Source organism: Vespula vulgaris, chromosome 7 (genome assembly GCF_905475345.1).
Source record: "Vespula vulgaris chromosome 7, iyVesVulg1.1, whole genome shotgun sequence".
Taxonomy (NCBI): Eukaryota; Metazoa; Arthropoda; class Insecta; order Hymenoptera; family Vespidae; genus Vespula; species Vespula vulgaris.
In genome coordinates, this window is record NC_066592.1 from 9028658 (window position 1) to 9056362 (window position 27705).

The 27705-nt window shown below is 27.0% G+C and overlaps 1 long non-coding RNA gene across 1 annotated transcript; it reads left to right on the forward strand.

Annotated features, from left to right (window-relative positions):
- Nucleotides 1-4133: 4133 nt before the first annotated feature.
- On the forward strand, nucleotides 4134-24305 carry LOC127065333 (uncharacterized). The gene is made up of 3 exons (XR_007782004.1): nucleotides 4134-4566; nucleotides 12914-13453; nucleotides 23898-24305. It is a non-coding gene; the product is annotated as an uncharacterized LOC127065333 (long non-coding RNA).
- The last annotated feature ends 3400 nt before the right edge of the window (nucleotides 24306-27705 follow it).

Below are 27705 nucleotides of genomic sequence, written 5' to 3' on the forward strand. Positions count from 1 at the left end.
CTGGCCGTAGATAACAAAGCTCTTCACAAATGTATCAACGTAAGATGTAATACCAGTGATTAAGAAATTCACTAATTAGAGTCGACTATTGTCGTTTTTCGATGCAAAATGTAAGTTGTAATTGCATTGATACGTACATGAATACGTATATGATAATGTTTTTTTATAAACCCTGAGTTACTCATTTCTGATACAGATTCAGATATATACAGATATATATATGTATTATATATTATATATAATATGTATATATATATACAGAGAGAGAGAGAGAGAGAGAGAGAGAGAGAGAGAGAGAGAGAGGGAGAGAGAGAGAGAGAGAAAGGGTAAACGAATCGAGAATTTGAATGAAACAAAGAACGATATCGAGATTAAATTGAAAAGAAACTTTGTTAGCTCTTGACAAAAAGGCATTCGATAAGGAAGCATTAGCCGCCCAAAGTACAATTATATCAAAGACCTATTCAAATGAAAGACGATTACATAGGTATCCTATTATGATACCTTATACTTCTTATTATTCATATAAAAGAAAAGAAGAAGAAAAAAAACAGTTAAGAAGATTAAGAAAGAAATTTCATGTTTATTTCCCAATATCTTCAATTATGATTGATTTATAAAGACAATAAGAATAATAATAACAATAATAATAACAACAATAATATGAAAAAGAAGAAGAAGAACAAAGTATCTTGGTATATTCAATTTTGCTTTCTTGTTCTTATGTGGTATATGTAGCTAGTACAATGTAAATTTTAATGTGGGATTTCAATTAAACGTCATTTAATGCGTATTATGATTAATATGCATTATTCATACACATATGAATGTATATATATTTAAATGAATATCGAATTTATACCTCGTTGACAAATTAAATTTACAATATTGAAATAAGGGTGTCACGATCAGGTACACGTATCACGTTCGATCCTCGACGATCTTTCTATATATAAAATATATCGATACCAAACGATATTACATTCGTTAAAATGCATATACGTATTACGTACGTACCGGTACACGTGCATACAGAAAAATTAAGAAAAAAATAGCAAAATAGAGCGAGGAAGAGAGAGAGAGATAGATGAAAGTTCATTGTTACGAGGTCTGTCCTAACAAACGGAGTTTTCGATGAGGTCTCGTATTTTTCTATTCCTGTTGCTTTCTTTTATTTTTTGATTTTGATTATTTAACTAATTAAATTATTAAAATATTAATATATATATATATATATATATATACATATATATATATATATAATATTATCACACTGAAAGAAAAAGAGAATGTTTATACCATTTACTAGCTGACGTATACAAAGCAAATCTTATTACAATGTTTATATGTTTCTATATAAGCTGAAATATCTAAATACAACTTATGTTATTTACTTTCTGTCGAATATCGTATGAGATCAGTCTTTCGGCAACCACCGAGTTGGAAACTTGAAAGATCCCGTTTAAACATACGTTTGTAAATAGATAGATATGTATATATGTACATATGTACATAACTAGATACAGAATATACACACCCACGCACACATACACAAAGTATATAGTAGTCTTTCCTTGGGTATTGCTTGAGATTTATTATATTGTACAGACAGTAACGAGCAACCTTTCTTCTGCAATGAGCCAAAATTAAATATCTGATATTGTTATTGATACATTATGAACTAAAAATGTTTAAGTTGATTAAAAAGAAATTAATACTTGGTAGAAAAAGAAAAAATTACACATTATTGAAGGGTATTTGTTATTTTCGGCATCAATTTACAATGAAATGTTTTCTATAATCCTATTGATTTTTTATTAGCAATACTTTTAATGTGTACGCATAAATGTATGTATATATATCTTTGTAATGGAACGAAATCTATTAGTTGTTTATTTTTAATTAGATATATGATTCTACTTCTCGTTAATAAACTATACATTATTATATTGGAAGATACAATGGAAGATATCGAATTAAACTCTAATACAATCTTTTATTCGTTTGTCGTTAACGTTAAGACTTTTGATAAAAGATTTCAATACTTCGGTTAATAGTTAAAATGCCTTTCAACTGGCCGTAGATAACAAAGCTCTTCACAAATGTATCAACGTAAGATGTAATACCACTGATTAAGAAATTCACTAATTATAGTCGACTATTGTCATTTATCGATGCAAGATGTAAGTCGTATTTGCATTGATACGCAGATGAATACGTATATGATAATGTTTTTTTATAAACCCTGAGTTTATTTCTGATACAGATTGAGATATATACAGATATATATATATATATATATATATATATATATATATATATATATATATATATATACATATATATTATATATTATATATAATATGTATATATATGTACAGAGAGAGAGAGAGAGAGAGAGAGAGAGAGAGAGAGAAAGAAAGGGTAAACGAATCGAGAATTTGAATAAAACAAAGAACGATATCGAGATTAAATTGAAAAGAAACTTTGTTAGCTCTTGACAAAAAGGCATTCGATAAGGAAGCATTAGGCGTCCAAAGTACAATTATATCAAAAACCCATTCAAATTAAAGAAGATTACATATGTATCTGATTATGATACCTTATATTTCTTATTATTCATATAAAAGAAAAGAAAAAGAAAAAAAAAACAGTTAAGAAGAATAAGAAAGAAATCTCATCTTTATTTCCCAATATCTTCAATTATGATAGATTTCTAAATACAATAAGGATAATAATAATAATAATAACAACAACAATAATATGCAGAAGAAGAAGAAGAAGAAGAATAAAGTATCTTGGTATATTCAATTTTGCTTTCTTGTTCTTATGTGGTATATGTATCTAGTACAATGTAAATTTTAATGTGGGATTTCAATTAAACGTGTCATTTAATTCGTATTATGATTAATATGCATTATTCATACACATATCAATGTATGTGTATTTAAATGAATATAGAGTTTATACCTCGTTGACAAATTAAATTTACACTATTGAAATAAGGGTGTCACGATGAGGTACACGCATCACGTTCGATCGTCGACGATCTTTCTACATATAAAATATATCGATACCAAACGATATTACATTTGTTAAAAGGCATATACGTATTACGTACATACGCGTACACGTGCATACAGAAAAATTAAGAAAAAAATAGCAAAATAGAGCGAGGAAGAGAGAGAAAGAGAGAGATGAAAGTTCATTGTTTTCGAGGAAGGACGTCTGTCCTAACAAACGGAGTTTTCGATGAGGTTTCGTATTTTTCTATTCCTGTTCCTTCCTTTTTTTTTTTGATTTTGATTAATTAACTAATTAAATTATAAAAATTAAATATATATATATATATATATATATATATATATATATAATATTATTACACTGAAAGAAAAAGAGAATGTTTATACCATTTACTAGCTGACGTATACAAAGCAAATCTTATTACAATGTTTATATGTTTCTATATAAGCTGAAATATCTAAATACAACTTATGTTATTTACTTTCTATCGAATATCGTATGAGATCAGTCTTTCGGCAACCACCGAGCTGGAAAATTGGAAATAAACTCTAATACAATCTTTTATTCGTTTGTCGTTAACGTTACGACTTTTGATAAAAGATTTCAATACTTCGGTTAATAGTTAAAATGCCTTTCAACTGGCCGTAGATAACAAAGCTCTTCACAAATGTATCAACGTAAGATGTAATACCACTGATTAAGAAATTCACTAATTATAGTCGGCTATTGTCATTTTTCAATGCAAGATGTAAGTCGTATTTGCATTGATACGGGGATAAATACGTATATGATAATGTTTTTTTATAAACCCTGAGTTACTCATTTCTGATACAGATTCAGATATATACGTATAAAATAATATATATATATATATATATATATATATATATATATATTAATGTATATACAGAGAGTGAGAGTGTGAGAGAGAGAGAAAGAAAAAGGGTAAAGGAATCGAGAATTTGAATAGAACAAAGAACGATATCGAGATTAAATTGAAAAGAAACTTTATTAGATCTTGACAAAGAGGCACTGGATTAGGAAAGATCAGCTATCCAAAGTACAATTATATCAAAGACACATTCAAATGAAAGACGATTACATAGGTTTCCGATTATGATACCTTATACTTCTTATTATTCATATAAAAGAAAAGAAGAAGAAAAAAAACAGTTAAGAAGATTAAGAAAGAAATCTCATCTTTATTTCCCAATATCTTCAATTATGATTGATTTCTAAAGACAATAAGAATAATAATAACAATAATAAGAACAACAATAACAACAATAATATGAAAAAGAAGAAGAAGAATAAAGTATCTTGGTATATTCAATTTTGCTTTCTTGTTCTTATGTGGTATATGTATCTAGTACAATGTAAATTTTAATGTGGGATTTCAATTAAACGTGTCATTTAATTCGTATTATGATTAATATGCATTATTCATACACATATCAATGTATGTGTATTTAAATGAATATAGAGTTTATACCTCGTTGACAAATTAAATTTACAATATTGAAATAAGGGTGTCACGATCAGGTACACGCATCACGTTCGATCGTCGACGATCTTTCTATATATAAAATATATCGATACCAAACGACATTACATTTGTTAAAAGGCATATACGTATTACGTACATACGCGTACACGTGCATACAGAAAAATTAAGAAAAAAATAGCAAAATAGAGCGAGGAAGAGAGAGAGAGAGAGAGAGATGAAAGTTCATTGTTTACGAGGAAGGACGTCTGTCCTAACAAACGGAGTTTTCGATGAGGTCTCGTATTTTTGTATTCCTGTTGCTTTCTTTTATTTTTTGATTTTGATTAATTAACTAATTAAATTATAAAAATTTTAATATATATATATATACATATATATATATATATATATATATATATATATATATATATATAATATTATTACACTGAAAGAAAAAGAGAATGTTTATACCATTTACTAGCTGACGTATACAAAGCAAATCTTATTACAATGTTTATATGTTTCTCTATAAGCTGAAATATCTAAATCCACCTTATGTTATTTACTTTCTGTCGAATATCGTATGAGATCAGTCTTTCGGCAACCACCAAGGTGGAATGTTGGAAGATCCCATATAAACATACGTTTGTAAATAGATACATATGTACATAAGTAGATACATAATATACACACCCACGCACACATACACAAAGTATACAGTAGTCTTTCTCTTGGGTATTGCTTGAGATTTTCTTATATTGTATGGACAGTAACGAGCAACCTTTGTTCTGCAATGAGCCAAAATTAAATATCTGATATTGTTATTGATACATTATGAACTAAAAATGTTTAAATTGATTAAAAAGATATTAATACTTGATAGAAAAAGAAAAAATTACACATTATTGAAGGGTATTTGTTATTTTCGGCATCAATTTACAATGAAATGTTTTCTATAATCCTATTGATTTTTTATTAGCAATACTTTTAATGTGTACGCATAAATGTATGTATATATATCTTTGTAATGGAACGAAATCTATTAGTTGTTTATTTTTAATTAGATATATGATTCTACTTCTCGTTAATAAACTTTACATTATTATATTGGAAGATACAATGGAAGATATCGAATTAAACTCTAATACAATCTTTTATTCGTTTGTCGTTAACGTTAAGACTTTTGATAAAAGATTTCAATACTTCGGTTAATAGTTAAAATGCCTTTCAACTGGCCGTAGATAACAAAACTCTTCACAAATGTATCAACGTAAGATGTAATACCACTGATTAAGAAATTCACTAATTATAGTCGACTATTGTCATTTTTCGATGCAAGATGTAAGTCGTATTTGCATTGATACGCAGATGAATACGTATATGATAATGTTTTTTTATAAACCCTGAGTTTATTTCTGATACAGATTGAGTTATATACAGATATATATATATATATATATATATATATATATATATATATATATATATATATTATATATAATATGTATATATATATACAGAGAGAGAGAGAGAGAGAGAGAGAGAGAGAGAAAGAAAGGGTAAACGAATCGAGAATTTGAATAAAACAAAGAACGATATCGAGATTAAATTGAAAAGAAACTTTGTTAGCTCTTGACAAAAAGGCATTCGATAAGGAAGCATTAGGCGTCCAAAGTACAATTATATCAAAAACCCATTCAAATTAAAGAAGATTACATATGTATCTGATTATGATACCTTATATTTCTTATTATTCATATAAAAGAAAAGAAAAAGAAAGAAAAAACAGTTAAGAAGAATAAGAAAGAAATCTCATCTTTATTTCCCAATATCTTCAATTATGATAGATTTCTAAATACAATAAGGATAATAATAACAATAATAACAACAACAATAATATGCAGAAGAAGAAGAATAAGAAGAATAAAGTATCTTGGTATATTCAATTTTGCTTTCTTGTTCTTATGTAGTATATGTATCTAGTACAATGTAAATTTTAATGTGGGATTTCATTTAAACGTGTCATTTAATGCGTATTATGATTAATATGCATTATTCATACACATATCAAGGTATGTGTATTTAAATGAATATAGAATTTATACCTCGTTGACAAATTAAATTTAGAATATTGAAATAAGGGTGTCACGATCAGGTACACGCATCACGTTCGATCGTCGACGATCTTTCTATATATAAAATATATCGATACCAAACGATATTACATTTGTTGAAAGGCATATACGTATTACGTACATACGCGTACACGTGCATACAGAAAAATTAAGAAAAAAATAGCAAAATAGAGCGAGGAAGAGAGAGAGAGAGAGAGAGATGAAAGTTCATTGTTTACGAGGAAGGACGTCTGTCCTAACAAACGGAGTTTTCGATGAGGTCTCGTATTTTTGTATTCCTGTTGCTTTCTTTTATTTTTTGATATTGATTAATTAACTAATTAAATTATAAAAATTTTAATATATATATATATATACATATATATATATATATATATATAATATTATTACACTGAAAGAAAAAGAGAATGTTTATACCGTTTACTAGCTGACGTATACAAAGCAAATCTTATTACAATGTTTATATGTTTCTCTATAAGCTGAAATATCTAAATCCACCTTATGTTATTTACTTTCTGTCGAATATCGTATGAGATCAGTCTTTCGGCAACCACCAAGGTGGAATGTTGGAAGATCCCATATAAACATACGTTTGTAAATAGATACATATGTGTATATGTACATATGTACGTAACTAGATACATAATATACACACCCACACACACATACACAAAGTATATTGTAGTCTTTCCTTGGGTATTGCTTGAGGTTTATTATATTGTGTAGACAGTAACGAGCAACCTTTGTTCTGCAATGAGCCAAAATTAAATATCTGATATTGTTATTGATACATTATGAACTAAAAATGTTTAAATTGATTAAAAAGATATTAATACTTGATAGAAAAAGAAAAAATTACACATTATTGAAGGGTATTTGTTATTTTCGGCATCAATTTACAATGAAATGTTTTCTATAATCCTATTGATTTTTTATTAGCAATACTTTTAATGTGTACGCATAAATGTATGTATATATATCTTTGTAATGGAACGAAATCTATTAGTTGTTTATTTTTAATTAGATATATGATTCTACTTCTCGTTAATAAACTTTACATTATTATATTGGAAGATACAATGGAAGATATCGAATTAAACTCTAATACAATCTTTTATTCGTTTGTCGTTAACGTTAAGACTTTTGATAAAAGATTTCAATACTTCGGTTAATAGTTAAAATGCCTTTCAACTGGCCGTAGATAACAAAACTCTTCACAAATGTATCAACGTAAGATGTAATACCACTGATTAAGAAATTCACTAATTATAGTCGACTATTGTCATTTTTCGATGCAAGATGTAAGTCGTATTTGCATTGATACGCAGATGAATACGTATATGATAATGTTTTTTTATAAACCCTGAGTTTATTTCTGATACAGATTGAGATATATACAGATATATATATATATATATATATATATATATATATATATATATATATATATATATATATTATATATAATATGTATATATATATACAGAGAGAGAGAGAGAGAGAGAGAGAGAAAGAAAGGGTAAACGAATCGAGAATTTGAATAAAACAAAGAACGATATCGAGATTAAATTGAAAAGAAACTTTGTTAGCTCTTGACAAAAAGGCATTCGATAAGGAAGCATTAGGCGTCCAAAGTACAATTATATCAAAAACCCATTCAAATTAAAGAAGATTACATATGTATCTGATTATGATACCTTATATTTCTTATTATTCATATAAAAGAAAAGAAAAAGAAAAAAAAAACAGTTAAGAAGAATAAGAAAGAAATCTCATCTTTATTTCCCAATATCTTCAATTATGATAGATTTCTAAATACAATAAGGATAATAATAACAATAATAACAACAACAATAATATGCAGAAGAAGAAGAAGAAGAAGAATAAAGTATCTTGGTATATTCAATTTTGCTTTCTTGTTCTTATGTAGTATATGTATCTAGTACAATGTAAATTTTAATGTTGGATTTCATTTAAACGTGTCATTTAATGCGTATTATGATTAATATGCATTATTCATACACATATCAAGGTATGTGTATTTAAATGAATATAGAATTTATACCTCGTTGACAAATTAAATTTAGAATATTGAAATAAGGGTGTCACGATCAGGTACACGCATCACGTTCGATCGTCGACGATCTTTCTATATATAAAATATATCGATACCAAACGATATTACATTTGTTGAAAGGCATATACGTATTACATACATACGCGTACACGTGCATACAGAAAAATTAAGAAAAAAATAGCAAAATAGAGCGAGGAAGAGAGAGAGGGAGAGAGAGATGAAAGTTCATTGTTTACGAGGAAGGACGTCTGTCCTAACAAACGGAGTTTTCGATGAGGTCTCGTATTTTTGTATTCCTGTTGCTTTCTTTTATTTTTTGATTTTGATTAATTAACTAATTAAATTATAAAAATTTTAATATATATATATATATACATATATATATATATATATATAATATTATTACACTGAAAGAAAAAGAGAATGTTTATACCATTTACTAGCTGACGTATACAAAGCAAATCTTATTACAATGTTTATATGTTTCTCTATAAGCTGAAATATCTAAATCCACCTTATGTTATTTACTTTCTGTCGAATATCGTATGAGATCAGTCTTTCGGCAACCACCAAGGTGGAATGTTGGAAGATCCCATATAAACATACGTTTGTAAATAGATACATATGTGTATATGTACATATGTACGTAACTAGATACATAATATACACACCCACACACACATACACAAAGTATATTGTAGTCTTTCCTTGGGTATTGCTTGAGGTTTATTATATTGTGTAGACAGTAACGAGCAACCTTTGTTCTGCAATGAGCCAAAATTAAATATCTGATATTGTTATTGATACATTATGAACTAAAAATGTTTAAATTGATTAAAAAGATATTAATACTTGATAGAAAAAGAAAAAATTACACATTATTGAAGGGTATTTGTTATTTTCGGCATCAATTTACAATGAAATGTTTTCTATAATCCTATTGATTTTTTATTAGCAATACTTTTAATGTGAACGCATAAATGTATGTATATATATCTTTGTAATGGAACGAAATCTATTAGTTGATTATTTTTAATTAGATATATGATTCTACTTCTCGTTAATAAACTTTGCATTATTATATTGGAAGATACAATGGAAGATATCGAATTAAACTCTAATACAATCTTTTATTCGTTTGTCGTTAACGTTAAGACTTTTGATAAAAGATTTCAATACTTCGGTTAATAGTTAAAATGCCTTTCAACTGGCCGTAGATAACAAAACTCTTCACAAATGTATCAACGTAAGATGTAATACCACTGATTAAGAAATTCACTAATTATAGTCGACTATTGTCATTTTTCGATGCAAGATGTAAGTCGTATTTGCATTGATACGCAGATGAATACGTATATGATAATGTTTTTTTATAAACCCTGAGTTTATTTCTGATACAGATTGAGATATATACAGATATATATATATATATATATATATATATATATATATATATATATATTATATATAATATGTATATATATATACAGAGAGAGAGAGAGAGAGAGAGAGAGAAAGAAAGGGTAAACGAATCGAGAATTTGAATAAAACAAAGAACGATATCGAGATTAAATTGAAAAGAAACTTTGTTAGCTCTTGACAAAAAGGCATTCGATAAGGAAGCATTAGGCGTCCAAAGTACAATTATATCAAAAACCCATTCAAATTAAAGAAGATTACATATGTATCTGATTATGATACCTTATATTTCTTATTATTCATATAAAAGAAAAGAAAAAGAAAAAAAAAACAGTTAAGAAGAATAAGAAAGAAATCTCATCTTTATTTCCCAATATCTTCAATTATGATAGATTTCTAAATACAATAAGGATAATAATAACAATAATAACAACAACAATAATATGCAGAAGAAGAAGAAGAAGAAGAATAAAGTATCTTGGTATATTCAATTTTGCTTTCTTGTTCTTATGTAGTATATGTATCTAGTACAATGTAAATTTTAATGTGGGATTTCATTTAAACGTGTCATTTAATGCGTATTATGATTAATATGCATTATTCATACACATATCAAGGTATGTGTATTTAAATGAATATAGAATTTATACCTCGTTGACAAATTAAATTTACAATATTGAAATAAGGGTGTCACGATCAGGTACACGCATCACGTTCGATCGTCGACGATCTTTCTATATATAAAATATATCGATACCAAACGATATTACATTTGTTGAAAGGCATATACGTATTACGTACATACGCGTACACGTGCATACAGAAAAATTAAGAAAAAAATAGCAAAATAGAGCGAGGAAGAGAGAGAGAGAGAGAGAGATGAAAGTTCATTGTTTACGAGGAAGGACGTCTGTCCTAACAAACGGAGTTTTCGATGAGGTCTCGTATTTTTGTATTCCTGTTGCTTTCTTTTATTTTTTGATTTTGATTAATTAACTAATTAAATTATAAAAATTTTAATATATATATATATACATATATATATATATATATATATATATATATATATTATTACACTGAAAGAAAAAGAGAATGTTTATACCATTTACTAGCTGACGTATACAAAGCAAATCTTATTACAATGTTTATATGTTTCTCTATAAGCTGAAATATCTAAATCCACCTTATGTTATTTACTTTCTGTCGAATATCGTATGAGATCAGTCTTTCGGCAACCACCAAGGTGGAATGTTGGAAGATCCCATATAAACATACGTTTGTAAATAGATACATATGTACATAAGTAGATACATAATATACACACCCACGCACACATACACAAAGTATACAGTAGTCTTTCTCTTGGGTATTGCTTGAGATTTTCTTATATTGTATGGACAGTAACGAGCAACCTTTGTTCTGCAATGAGCCAAAATTAAATATCTGATATTGTTATTGATACATTATGAACTAAAAATGTTTAAATTGATTAAAAAGATATTAATACTTGATAGAAAAAGAAAAAATTACACATTATTGAAGGCTATTTGTTATTTTCGGCATCAATTTACAATGAAATGTTTTCTATAATCCTATTGATTTTTTATTAGCAATACTTTTAATGTGTACGCATAAATGTATGTATATATATCTTTGTAATGGAACGAAATCTATTAGTTGTTTATTTTTAATTAGATATATGATTCTACTTCTCGTTAATAAACTTTACATTATTATATTGGAAGATACAATGGAAGATATCGAATTAAACTCTAATACAATCTTTTATTCGTTTGTCGTTAACGTTAAGACTTTTGATAAAAGATTTCAATACTTCGGTTAATAGTTAAAATGCCTTTCAACTGGCCGTAGATAACAAAACTCTTCACAAATGTATCAACGTAAGATGTAATACCACTGATTAAGAAATTCACTAATTATAGTCGACTATTGTCATTTTTCGATGCAAGATGTAAGTCGTATTTGCATTGATACGCAGATGAATACGTATATGATAATGTTTTTTTATAAACCCTGAGTTTATTTCTGATACAGATTGAGATATATACAGATATATATATATATATATATATATATATATATATATATATATTATATATAATATGTATATATATATACAGAGAGAGAGAGAGAGAGAGAGAGAGAGAAAGAAAGGGTAAACGAATCGAGAATTTGAATAAAACAAAGAACGATATCGAGATTAAATTGAAAAGAAACTTTGTTAGCTCTTGACAAAAAGGCATTCGATAAGGAAGCATTAGGCGTCCAAAGTACAATTATATCAAAAACCCATTCAAATTAAAGAAGATTACATATGTATCTGTTTATGATACCTTATATTTCTTATTATTCATATAAAAGAAAAGAAAAAGAAAAAAAAAACAGTTAAGAAGAATAAGAAAGAAATCTCATCTTTATTTCCCAATATCTTCAATTATGATAGATTTCTAAATACAATAAGGATAATAATAACAATAATAACAACAACAATAATATGCAGAAGAAGAAGAAGAAGAAGAATAAAGTATCTTGGTATATTCAATTTTGCTTTCTTGTTCTTATGTAGTATATGTATCTAGTACAATGTAAATTTTAATGTGGGATTTCATTTAAACGTGTCATTTAATGCGTATTATGATTAATATGCATTATTCATACACATATCAAGGTATGTGTATTTAAATGAATATAGAATTTATACCTCGTTGACAAATTAAATTTAGAATATTGAAATAAGGGTGTCACGATCAGGTACACGCATCACGTTCGATCGTCGACGATCTTTCTATATATAAAATATATCGATACCAAACGATATTACATTTGTTGAAAGGCATATACGTATTACGTACATACGCGTACACGTGCATACAGAAAAATTAAGAAAAAAATAGCAAAATAGAGCGAGGAAGAGAGAGAGAGAGAGAGAGATGAAAGTTCATTGTTTACGAGGAAGGACGTCTGTCCTAACAAACGGAGTTTTCGATGAGGTCTCGTATTTTTGTATTCCTGTTGCTTTCTTTTATTTTTTGATTTTGATTAATTAACTAATTAAATTATAAAAATTTTAATATATATATATATATACATATATATATATATATATATATATAATATTATTACACTGAAAGAAAAAGAGAATGTTTATACCATTTACTAGCTGACGTATACAAAGCAAATCTTATTACAATGTTTATATGTTTCTCTATAAGCTGAAATATCTAAATCCACCTTATGTTATTTACTTTCTGTCGAATATCGTATGAGATCAGTCTTTCGGCAACCACCAAGGTGGAATGTTGGAAGATCCCATATAAAGATACGTTTGTAAATAGATACATATGTACATAACTAGATACATAATATACACACCCACGCACACATACACAAAGTATACAGTAGTCTTTCTCTTGGGTATTGCTTGAGATTTTCTTATATTGTATGGACAGTAACGAGCAACCTTTGTTCTGCAATGAGCCAAAATTAAATATCTGATATTGTTATTGATACATTATGAACTAAAAATGTTTAAATTGATTAAAAAGATATTAATACTTGATAGAAAAAGAAAAAATTACACATTATTGAAGGGTATTTGTTATTTTCGGCATCAATTTACAATGAAATGTTTTCTATAATCCTATTGATTTTTTATTAGCAATACTTTTAATGTGTACGCATAAATGTATGTATATATATCTTTGTAATGGAACGAAATCTATTAGTTGTTTATTTTTAATTAGATATATGATTCTACTTCTCGTTAATAAACTTTACATTATTATATTGGAAGATACAATGGAAGATATCGAATTAAACTCTAATACAATCTTTTATTCGTTTGTCGTTAACGTTAAGACTTTTGATAAAAGATTTCAATACTTCGGTTAATAGTTAAAATGCCTTTCAACTGGCCGTAGATAACAAAACTCTTCACAAATGTATCAACGTAAGATGTAATACCACTGATTAAGAAATTCACTAATTATAGTCGACTATTGTCATTTTTCGATGCAAGATGTAAGTCGTATTTGCATTGATACGCAGATGAATACGTATATGATAATGTTTTTTTATAAACCCTGAGTTTATTTCTGATACAGATTGAGATATATACAGATATATATATATATATATATATATATATATATATATATATATATATATTATATATAATATGTATATATATATACAGAGAGAGAGAGAGAGAGAGAGAGAGAGAAAGAAAGGGTAAACGAATCGAGAATTTGAATAAAACAAAGAACGATATCGAGATTAAATTGAAAAGAAACTTTGTTAGCTCTTGACAAAAAGGCATTCGATAAGGAAGCATTAGGCGTCCAAAGTACAATTATATCAAAAACCCATTCAAATTAAAGAAGATTACATATGTATCTGTTTATGATACCTTATATTTCTTATTATTCATATAAAAGAAAAGAAAAAGAAAAAAAAAACAGTTAAGAAGAATAAGAAAGAAATCTCATCTTTATTTCCCAATATCTTCAATTATGATAGATTTCTAAATACAATAAGGATAATAATAACAATAATAACAACAACAATAATATGCAGAAGAAGAAGAAGAAGAAGAATAAAGTATCTTGGTATATTCAATTTTGCTTTCTTGTTCTTATGTAGTATATGTATCTAGTACAATGTAAATTTTAATGTGGGATTTCATTTAAACGTGTCATTTAATGCGTATTATGATTAATATGCATTATTCATACACATATCAAGGTATGTGTATTTAAATGAATATAGAATTTATACCTCGTTGACAAATTAAATTTAGAATATTGAAATAAGGGTGTCACGATCAGGTACACGCATCACGTTCGATCGTCGACGATCTTTCTATATATAAAATATATCGATACCAAACGATATTACATTTGTTGAAAGGCATATACGTATTACGTACATACGCGTACACGTGCATACAGAAAAATTAAGAAAAAAATAGCAAAATAGAGCGAGGAAGAGAGAGAGAGAGAGAGAGATGAAAGTTCATTGTTTACGAGGAAGGACGTCTGTCCTAACAAACGGAGTTTTCGATGAGGTCTCGTATTTTTGTATTCCTGTTGCTTTCTTTTATTTTTTGATTTTGATTAATTAACTAATTAAATTATAAAAATTTTAATATATATATATATATATACATATATATATATATATATATATAATATTATTACACTGAAAGAAAAAGAGAATGTTTATACCATTTACTAGCTGACGTATACAAAGCAAATCTTATTACAATGTTTATATGTTTCTCTATAAGCTGAAATATCTAAATCCACCTTATGTTATTTACTTTCTGTCGAATATCGTATGAGATCAGTCTTTCGGCAACCACCAAGGTGGAATGTTGGAAGATCCCATATAAAGATACGTTTGTAAATAGATACATATGTACATAACTAGATACATAATATACACACCCACGCACACATACACAAAGTATACAGTAGTCTTTCTCTTGGGTATTGCTTGAGATTTTCTTATATTGTATGGACAGTAACGAGCAACCTTTGTTCTGCAATGAGCCAAAATTAAATATCTGATATTGTTATTGATACATTATGAACTAAAAATGTTTAAATTGATTAAAAAGATATTAATACTTGATAGAAAAAGAAAAAATTACACATTATTGAAGGGTATTTGTTATTTTCGGCATCAATTTACAATGAAATGTTTTCTATAATCCTATTGATTTTTTATTAGCAATACTTTTAATGTGTACGCATAAATGTATGTATATATATCTTTGTAATGGAACGAAATCTATTAGTTGTTTATTTTTAATTAGATATATGATTCTACTTCTCGTTAATAAACTTTACATTATTATATTGGAAGATACAATGGAAGATATCGAATTAAACTCTAATACAATCTTTTATTCGTTTGTCGTTAACGTTAAGACTTTTGATAAAAGATTTCAATACTTCGGTTAATAGTTAAAATGCCTTTCAACTGGCCGTAGATAACAAAACTCTTCACAAATGTATCAACGTAAGATGTAATACCACTGATTAAGAAATTCACTAATTATAGTCGACTATTGTCATTTTTCGATGCAAGATGTAAGTCGTATTTGCATTGATACGCAGATGAATACGTATATGATAATGTTTTTTTATAAACCCTGAGTTTATTTCTGATACAGATTGAGATATATACAGATATATATATATATATATATATATATATATATATATATATATATATATATATATTATATATAATATGTATATATATATACAGAGAGAGAGAGAGAGAGAGAGAGAGAGAGAAAGAAAGGGTAAACGAATCGAGAATTTGAATAAAACAAAGAACGATATCGAGATTAAATTGAAAAGAAACTTTGTTAGCTCTTGACAAAAAGGCATTCGATAAGGAAGCATTAGGCGTCCAAAGTACAATTATATCAAAAACCCGTTCAAATTAAAGAAGATTACATATGTATCTGATTATGATACCTTATATTTCTTATTATTCATATAAAAGAAAAGAAATAGAAAAAAAAAACAGTTAAGAAGAATAAGAAAGAAATCTCATCTTTATTTCCCAATATCTTCAATTATGATAGATTTCTAAATACAATAAGGATAATAATAACAATAATAACAACAACAATAATATGCAGAAGAAGAAGAAGAATAAAGTATCTTGGTATATTCAATTTTGCTTTCTTGTTCTTATGTAGTATATGTATCTAGTACAATGTAAATTTTAATGTGGGATTTCATTTAAACGTGTCATTTAATGCGTATTATGATTAATATGCATTATTCATACACATATCAAGGTATGTGTATTTAAATGAATATAGAATTTATACCTCGTTGACAAATTAAATTTACAATATTGAAATAAGGGTGTCACGATCAGGTACACGCATCACTTTCGATCGTCGACGATCTTTCTATATATAAAATATATCGATACCAAACGATATTACATTTGTTGAAAGGCATATACTTATTACGTACATACGCGTACACGTGCATACAGAAAAATTAAGAAAAAAATAGCCAAATAGAGCGAGGAAGAGAGAGAGAGAGAGAGAGAGATGAAAGTTCATTGTTTACGAGGAAGGACGTCTGTCCTAACAAACGGAGTTTTCGATGAGGTCTCGTATTTTTGTATTCCTGTTGCTTTCTTTTATTTTTTGATTTTGATTAATTAACTAATTAAATTATAAAAATTTTAATATATATATATATATACATATATATATATATATATATATATATATATATATATATATATATAATATTATTACACTGAAAGAAAAAGAGAATGTTTATACCATTTACTAGCTGACGTATACAAAGCAAATCTTATTACAATGTTTATATGTTTCTCTATAAGCTGAAATATCTAAATCCACCTTATGTTATTTACTTTCTGTCGAATATCGTATGAGATCAGTCTTTCGGCAACCACCAAGGTGGAATGTTGGAAGATCCCATATAAACATACGTTTGTAAATAGATACATATGTACATAACTAGATACATAATATACACACCCACGCACACATACACAAAGTATACAGTAGTCTTTCTCTTGGGTATTGCTTGAGATTTTCTTATATTGTATGGACAGTAACGAGCAACCTTTGTTCTGCAATGAGCCAAACTTAAATATCTGATATTGTTATTGATAGAATTCATTATGAACTAAAAATGTTTAAATTGATTAAATAGAAATTAATACTTGATAGAAAAAGAAAAAATTACACATTATTGAAGGGTATTTGTTATTTTCGGCATCAAATTACAATGAAATGTTTTCTATAATCCTATTGATTTTTTATTAGCAATACTTTTAATGTGTACGCATAAATGTATGTATATATATCTTTGTAATGGAACGAAATCTATTAGTTGTTTATTTTTAATTAGATATATGATTCTACTTCTCGTTAATAAACTTTACATTATTATATTGGAAGATACAATGGAAGATATCGAATTAAACTCTAATACAATCTTTTATTCGTTTGTCGTTAACGTTAAGACTTTTGATAAAAGATTTCAATACCTCGGTTAATAGTTAAAGTGCCTTTCAACTGGCCGTAGATAACAAAGCTCTTCACAAATGTATCAACGTAAGATGTAATACCAGTGATTAAGAAATTCACTAATTATAGTCGACTATTGTCATTTTTCGATGCAAGATGTAAGTCGTATTTGCATTGATACGCAGATGAATACGTATATGATAATGTTTTTTTATAAACCCTTTGTTTATTTCTGATACAGATTGAGATATATACAGATATATATATATATATATATATATATATATATATATATATATATATATTATATATAATATGTATATATATATATACAGAGAGAGAGAGAGAGAGAGAGAGAGAGAGAGAGAGAGAGAGAAAGAAAGGGTAAACGAATCGAGAATTTGAATAAAACAAAGAACGATATCGAGATTAAATTGAAAAGAAACTTTGTTAGCTCTTGACAAAAAGGCATTCGATAAGGAAGCATTAGGCGTCCAAAGTACAATTATATCAAAAACCCGTTCAAATTAAAGAAGATTACATATGTATCTGATTATGATACCTTATATTTCTTATTATTCATATAAAAGAAAAGAAATAGAAAAAAAAAACAGTTAAGAAGAATAAGAAAGAAATCTCATCTTTATTTCCCAATATCTTCAATTATGATAGATTTCTAAATACAATAAGGATAATAATAACAATAATAACAACAACAATAATATGCAGAAGAAGAAGAAGAATAAAGTATCTTGGTATATTCAATTTTGCTTTCTTGTTCTTATGTAGTATATGTATCTAGTACAATGTAAATTTTAATGTGGGATTTCATTTAAACGTGTCATTTAATGCGTATTATGATTAATATGCATTATTCATACACATATCAAGGTATGTGTATTTAAATGAATATAGAATTTATACCTCGTTGACAAATTAAATTTACAATATTGAAATAAGGGTGTCACGATCAGGTACACGCATCACGTTCGATCGTCGACGATCTTTCTATATATAAAATATATCGATACCAAACGATATTACATTTGTTGAAAGGCATATACGTATTACGTACATACGCGTACACGTGCATACAGAAAAATTAAGAAAAAAATAGCAAAATAGAGCGAGGAAGAGAGAGAGAGAGAGAGAGAGATGAAAGTTCATTGTTTACGAGGAAGGACGTCTGTCCTAACAAACGGAGTTTTCGATGAGGTCTCGTATTTTTGTATTCCTGTTGCTTTCTTTTATTTTTTGATTTTGATTAATTAACTAATTAAATTATAAAAATTTTAATATATATATATATATATACATATATATATATATATATATATATATATATATAATATTATTACACTGAAAGAAAAAGAGAATGTTTATACCATTTACTAGCTGACGTATACAAAGCAAATCTTATTACAATGTTTATATGTTTCTCTATAAGCTGAAATATCTAAATCCACCTTATGTTATTTACTTTCTGTCGAATATCGTATGAGATCAGTCTTTCGGCAACCACCAAGGTGGAATGTTGGAAGATCCCATATAAACATAAGTTTGTAAATAGATACATATGTACATAACTAGATACATAATATACACACCCACGCACACATACACAAAGTATACAGTAGTCTTTCTCTTGGGTATTGCTTGAGATTTTCTTATATTGTATGGACATTAACGAGCAACCTTTGTTCTGCAATGAGCCAAACTTAAATATCTGATATTGTTATTGATAGAATTCATTATGAACTAAAAATGTTTAAATTGATTAAATAGAAATTAATACTTGATAGAAAAAGAAAAAATTACACATTATTGAAGGGTATTTGTTATTTTCGGCATCAAATTACAATGAAATGTTTTCTATAATCCTATTGATTTTTTATTAGCAATACTTTTAATGTGTACGCATAAATGTATGTATATATATCTTTGTAATGGAACGAAATCTATTAGTTGTTTATTTTTAATTAGATATATGATTCTACTTCTCGTTAATAAACTTTACATTATTATATTGGAAGATACAATGGAAGATATCGAATTAAACTCTAATACAATCTTTTATTCGTTTGTCGTTAACGTTAAGACTTTTGATAAAAGATTTCAATACCTCGGTTAATAGTTAAAGTGCCTTTCAACTGGCCGTAGATAACAAAGCTCTTCACAAATGTATCAACGTAAGATGTAATACCACTGATTAAGAAATTCACTAAATATAGTCGACTATTGTCATTTTTCGATGCAAGATGTAAGTCGTATTTGCATTGATACGCAGATGAATACGTATATGATAATGTTTTTTTATAAACCCTGAGTTTATTTCTGATACAGATTGAGATATATACAGATATATATATATATATATATATATATATATATATATATATATATAATATATATATATATATACAGAGAGAGAGAGACAGAGAGAGAGAGAGAGAGAGAAAGAAAGGGTAAACGAATCGAGAATTTGAATAAAACAAAGAACGATATCGAGATTAAATTGAAAAGAAACTTTGTTAGCTCTTGACAAAAAGGCATTCGATAAGGAAGCATTAGGCATCCAAAGTACAATTATATCAAAAACCCATTCAAATTAAAGAAGATTACATATGTATCTGATTATGATACCTTATATTTCTTATTATTCATATAAAAGAAAAGAAATAGAAAAAAAAAACAGTTAAGAAGAATAAGAAAGAAATCTCATCTTTATTTCCCAATATCTTCAATTATGATAGATTTCTAAATACAATAAGGATAATAATAACAATAATAACAACAACAATAATATGCAGAAGAAGAAGAAGAAGAAGAATAAAGTATCTTGGTATATTCAATTTTGCTTTCTTGTTCTTATGTAGTATATGTATCTAGTACAATGTAAATTTTAATGTGGGATTTCATTTAAACGTGTCATTTAATGCGTATTATGATTAATATGCATTATTCATACACATATCAAGGTATGTGTATTTAAATGAATATAGAATTTATACCTCGTTGACAAATTAAATTTACAATATTGAAATAAGGGTGTCACGATCAGGTACACGCATCACGTTCGATCGTCGACGATCTTTCTATATATAAAATATATCGATACCAAACGATATTACATTTGTTGAAAGGCATATACGTATTACGTACATACGCGTACACGTGCATACAGAAAAATTAAGAAAAAAATAGCAAAATAGAGCGAGGAAGAGAGAGAGAGAGAGAGAGATGAAAGTTCATTGTTTACGAGGAAGGACGTTTGTCCTAACAAACGGAGTTTTCGATGAGGTCTCGTATTTTTGTATTCCTGTTGCTTTCTTTTATTTTTTGATTTTGATTAATTAACTAATTAAATTATAAAAATTTTAATATATATATATATATATATATATATATATATATATATATATAATATTATTACACTGAAAGAAAAAGAGAATGTTTATACCATTTACTAGCTGACGTATACAAAGCAAATCTTATTACAATGTTTATATGTTTCTCTATAAGCTGAAATATCTAAATCCACCTTATGTTATTTACTTTCTGTCGAATATCGTATGAGATCAGTCTTTCGGCAACCACCAAGGTGGAATGTTGGAAGATCCCATATAAACATACGTTTGTAAATAGATACATATGTACATAACTAGATACATAATATACACACCCACGCACACATACACAAAGTATACAGTAGTCTTTCTCTTGGGTATTGCTTGAGATTTTCTTATATTGTATGGACAGTAACGAGCAACCTTTGTTCTGCAATGAGCCAAACTTAAATATCTGATATTGTTATTGATAGAATTCATTATGAACTAAAAATGTTTAAATTGATTAAATAGAAATTAATACTTGATAGAAAAAGAAAAAATTACACATTATTGAAGGGTATTTGTTATTTTCGGCATCAAATTACAATGAAATGTTTTCTATAATCCTATTGATTTTTTATTAGCAATACTTTTAATGTGTACGCATAAATGTATGTATATATATCTTTGTAATGGAACGAAATCTATTAGTTGTTTATTTTTAATTAGATATATGATTCTACTTCTCGTTAATAAACTTTACATTATTATATTGGAAGATACAATGGAAGATATCGAATTAAACTCTAATACAATCTTTTATTCGTTTGTCGTTAACGTTAAGACTTTTGATAAAAGATTTCAATACCTCGGTTAATAGTTAAAGTGCCTTTCAACTGACCGTAGATAACAAAGCTCTTCACAAATGTATCAACGTAAGATGTAATACCACTGATTAAGAAATTCACTAATTATAGTCGACTATTGTCATTTTTCGATGCAAGATGTAAGTCGTATTTGCATTGATACGCAGATGAATACGTATATGATGATGTTTTTTTATAAACCCTGAGTTTATTTCTGATACAGATTGAGATATATACAGATATATATATATATATATATATATATATATATATATATATATATATATATATATATAATATGTATATATATATACAGAGAGAGAGAGAGAGAGAGAGAGAGAGAGAGAGAGAAAGAAAGGGTAAACGAATCGAGAATTTGAATAAAACAAAGAACGATATCGAGATTAAATTGAAAAGAAACTTTGTTAGCTCTTGACAAAAAGGCATTCGATAAGGAAGCATTAGGCGTCCAAAGTACAATTATATCAAAAACCCATTCAAATTAAAGAAGATTACATATGTATCTGATTATGATACCTTATATTTCTTATTATTCATATAAAAGAAAAGAAATAGAAAAAAAAAACAGTTAAGAAGAATAAGAAAGAAATCTCATCTTTATTTCCCAATATCTTCAATTATGATAGATTTCTAAATACAATAAGGACAATAATGACAATAATAACAACAACAATAATATGCAGAAGAAGAAGAAGAAGAAGAATAAAGTATCTTGGTATATTCAATTTTGCTTTCTTGTTCTTATGTAGTATATGTATCTAGTACAATGTAAATTTTAATGTGGGATTTCATTTAAACGTGTCATTTAATGCGTATTATGATTAATATGCATTATTCATACACATATCAAGGTATGTGTATTTAAATGAATATAGAATTTATACCTCGTTGACAAATTAAATTTACAATATTGAAATAAGGGTGTCACGATCAGGTACACGCATCACGTTCGATCGTCGACGATCTTTCTATATATAAAATATATCGATACCAAACGATATTACATTTGTTGAAAGGCATATACGTATTACGTACATACGCGTACACGTGCATACAGAAAAATTAAGAAAAAAATAGCAAAATAGAGCGAGGAAGAGAGAGAGAGAGAGAGAGATGAAAGTTCATTGTTTACGAGGAAGGACGTTTGTCCTAACAAACGGAGTTTTCGATGAGGTCTCGTATTTTTGTATTCCTGTTGCTTTCTTTTATTTTTTGATTTTGATTAATTAACTAATTAAATTATAAAAATTTTAATATATATATATATATATATATATATATATATATATATATATATATAATATTATTACACTGAAAGAAAAAGAGAATGTTTATACCATTTACTAGCTGACGTATACAAAGCAAATCTTATTACAATGTTTATATGTTTCTCTATAAGCTGAAATATCTAAATCCACCTTATGTTATTTACTTTCTGTCGAATATCGTATGAGACCAGTCTTTCGGCAACCACCAAGGTGGAATGTTGGAAGATCCCATATAAACATACGTTTGTAAATAGATACATATGTACATAACTAGATACATAATATACACACCCACGCACACATACACAAAGTATATAGTAGTCTTTCCTTGGGTATTGCTTGAGATTTATTATATTGTGTAGACAGTAACGAGCAACCTTTCTTCTGCAATGAGCCAAACTTAAATATCTGATATTGTTATTGATAGAATTCATTATGAACTAAAAATGTTTAAATTGATTAAATAGAAATTAATACTTGATAGAAAAAGAAAAAATTACACATTATTGAAGGGTATTTGTTATTTTCGGCATCAAATTACAATGAAATGTTTTCTATAATCCTATTGATTTTTTATTAGCAATACTTTTAATGTGTACGCATAAATGTATGTATATATATCTTTGTAATGGAACGAAATCTATTAGTTGTTTATTTTTAATTAGATATATGATTCTACTTCTCGTTAATAAACTTTACATTATTATATTGGAAGATACAATGGAAGATATCGAATTAAACTCTAATACAATCTTTTATTCGTTTGTCGTTAACGTTAAGACTTTTGATAAAAGATTTCAATACCTCGGTTAATAGTTAAAGTGCCTTTCATCTGGCCGTAGATAACAAAGCTCTTCACAAATGTATCAACGTAAGATGTAATACCACTGATTAAGAAATTCACTAATTATAGTCGACTATTGTCATTTTTCGATGCAAGATGTAAGTCGTATTTGCATTGATACGCAGATGAATACGTATATGATAATGTTTTTTTATAAACCCTGAGTTTATTTCTGATACAGATTGAGATATATACAGATATATATATATATATATATATATATATATATATAATATGTATATATATATACAGAGAGAGAGAGAGAGAGAGAGAGAGAGAGAGAGAGAGAAAGAAAGGGTAAACGAATCGAGAATTTGAATAAAACAAAGAACGATATCGAGATTAAATTGAAAAGAAACTTTGTTAGCTCTTGACAAAAAGGCATTCGATAAGGAAGCATTAGGCGTCCAAAGCAATTATATCAAAAACCCATTCAAATTAAAGAAGATTACATATGTATCTGATTATGATACCTTATATTTCTTATTATTCATATAAAGGAAAAGAAATAGAAAAAAAAAACAGTTAAGAAGAATAAGAAAGAAATCTCATCTTTATTTCCCAATATCTTCAATTATGATAGATTTCTAAATACAATAAGGATAATAATAACAATAATAACAACAACAATAATATGCAGAAGAAGAAGAAGAAGAAGAATAAAGTATCTTGGTATATTCAATTTTGCTTTCTTGTTCTTATGTAGTATATGTATCTAGTACAATGTAAATTTTAATGTGGGATTTCATTTAAACGTGTCATTTAATGCGTATTATGATTAATATGCATTATTCATACACATATCAAGGTATGTGTATTTAAATGAATATAGAATTTATACCTCGTTGACAAATTAAATTTACAATATTGAAATAAGGGTGTCACGATCAGGTACACGCATCACGTTCGATCGTCGACGATCTTTCTATATATAAAATATATCGATACCAAACGATATTACATTTGTTGAAAGGCATATACGTATTACGTACATACGCGTACACGTGCATACAGAAAAATTAAGAAAAAAATAGCAAAATAGAGCGAGGAAGAGAGAGAGAGAGAGAGAGATGAAAGTTCATTGTTTACGAGGAAGGACGTTTGTCCTAACAAACGGAGTTTTCGATGAGGTCTCGTATTTTTGTATTCCTGTTGCTTTCTTTTATTTTTTGATTTTGATTAATTAACTAATTAAATTATAAAAATTTTAATATATATATATATATATATATATATATAATATTATTACACTGAAAGAAAAAGAGAATGTTTATACCATTTACTAGCTGACGTATACAAAGCAAATCTTATTACAATGTTTATATGTTTCTCTATAAGCTGAAATATCTAAATCCACCTTATGTTATTTACTTTCTGTCGAATATCGTATGAGATCAGTCTTTCGGCAACCACCAAGGTGGAATGTTGGAAGATCCCATATAAACATACGTTTGTAAATAGATACATATGTACATAACTAGATACATAATATACACACCCACGCACACATACACAAAGTATACAGTAGTCTTTCTCTTGGGTATTGCTTGAGATTTTCTTATATTGTATGGACAGTAACGAGCAACCTTTGTTCTGCAATGAGCCAAACTTAAATATCTGATATTGTTATTGATAGAATTCATTATGAACTAAAAATGTTTAAATTGATTAAATAGAAATTAATACTTGATAGAAAAAGAAAAAATTACACATTATTGAAGGGTATTTGTTATTTTCGGCATCAAATTACAATGAAATGTTTTCTATAATCCTATTGATTTTTTATTAGCAATACTTTTAATGTGTACGCATAAATGTATGTATATATATCTTTGTAATGGAACGAAATCTATTAGTTGTTTATTTTTAATTAGATATATGATTCTACTTCTCGTTAATAAACTTTACATTATTATATTGGAAGATACAATGGAAGATATCGAATTAAACTCTAATACAATCTTTTATTCGTTTGTCGTTAACGTTAAGACTTTTGATAAAAGATTTCAATACCTCGGTTAATAGTTAAAGTGCCTTTCAACTGGCCGTAGATAACAAAGCTCTTCACAAATGTATCAACGTAAGATGTAATACCACTGATTAAGAAATTCACTAATTATAGTCGACTATTGTCATTTTTCGATGCAAGATGTAAGTCGTATTTGCATTGATACGCAGATGAATACGTATATGATAATGTTTTTTTATAAACCCTGAGTTTATTTCTGATACAGATTGAGATATATACAGATATATATATATATATATATATATATATATATATATATATATATAATATGTATATATATATACAGAGAGAGAGAGAGAGAGAGAGAGAGAGAGAGAGAGAAAGAAAGGGTAAACGAATCGAGAATTTGAATAAAACAAAGAACGATATCGAGATTAAATTGAAAAGAAACTTTGTTAGCTCTTGACAAAAAGGCATTCGATAAGGAAGCATTAGGCGTCCAAAGTACAATTATATCAAAAACCCATTCAAATTAAAGAAGATTACATATGTATCTGATTATGATACCTTATATTTCTTATTATTCATATAAAAGAAAAGAAATAGAAAAAAAAAACAGTTAAGAAGAATAAGAAAGAAATCTCATCTTTATTTCCCAATATCTTCAATTATGATAGATTTCTAAATACAATAAGGACAATAATAACAATAATAACAACAACAATAATATGCAGAAGAAGAAGAAGAAGAAGAATAAAGTATCTTGGTATATTCAATTTTGCTTTCTTGTTCTTATGTAGTATATGTATCTAGTACAATGTAAATTTTAATGTGGGATTTCATTTAAACGTGTCATTTAATGCGTATTATGATTAATATGCATTATTCATACACATATCAAGGTATGTGTATTTAAATGAATATAGAATTTATACCTCGTTGACAAATTAAATTTACAATATTGAAATAAGGGTGTCACGATCAGGTACACGCATCACGTTCGATCGTCGACGATCTTTCTATATATAAAATATATCGATACCAAACGATATTACATTTGTTGAAAGGCATATACGTATTACGTACATACGCGTACACGTGCATACAGAAAAATTAAGAAAAAAATAGCAAAATAGAGCGAGGAAGAGAGAGAGAGAGAGAGAGATGAAAGTTCATTGTTTACGAGGAAGGACGTTTGTCCTAAC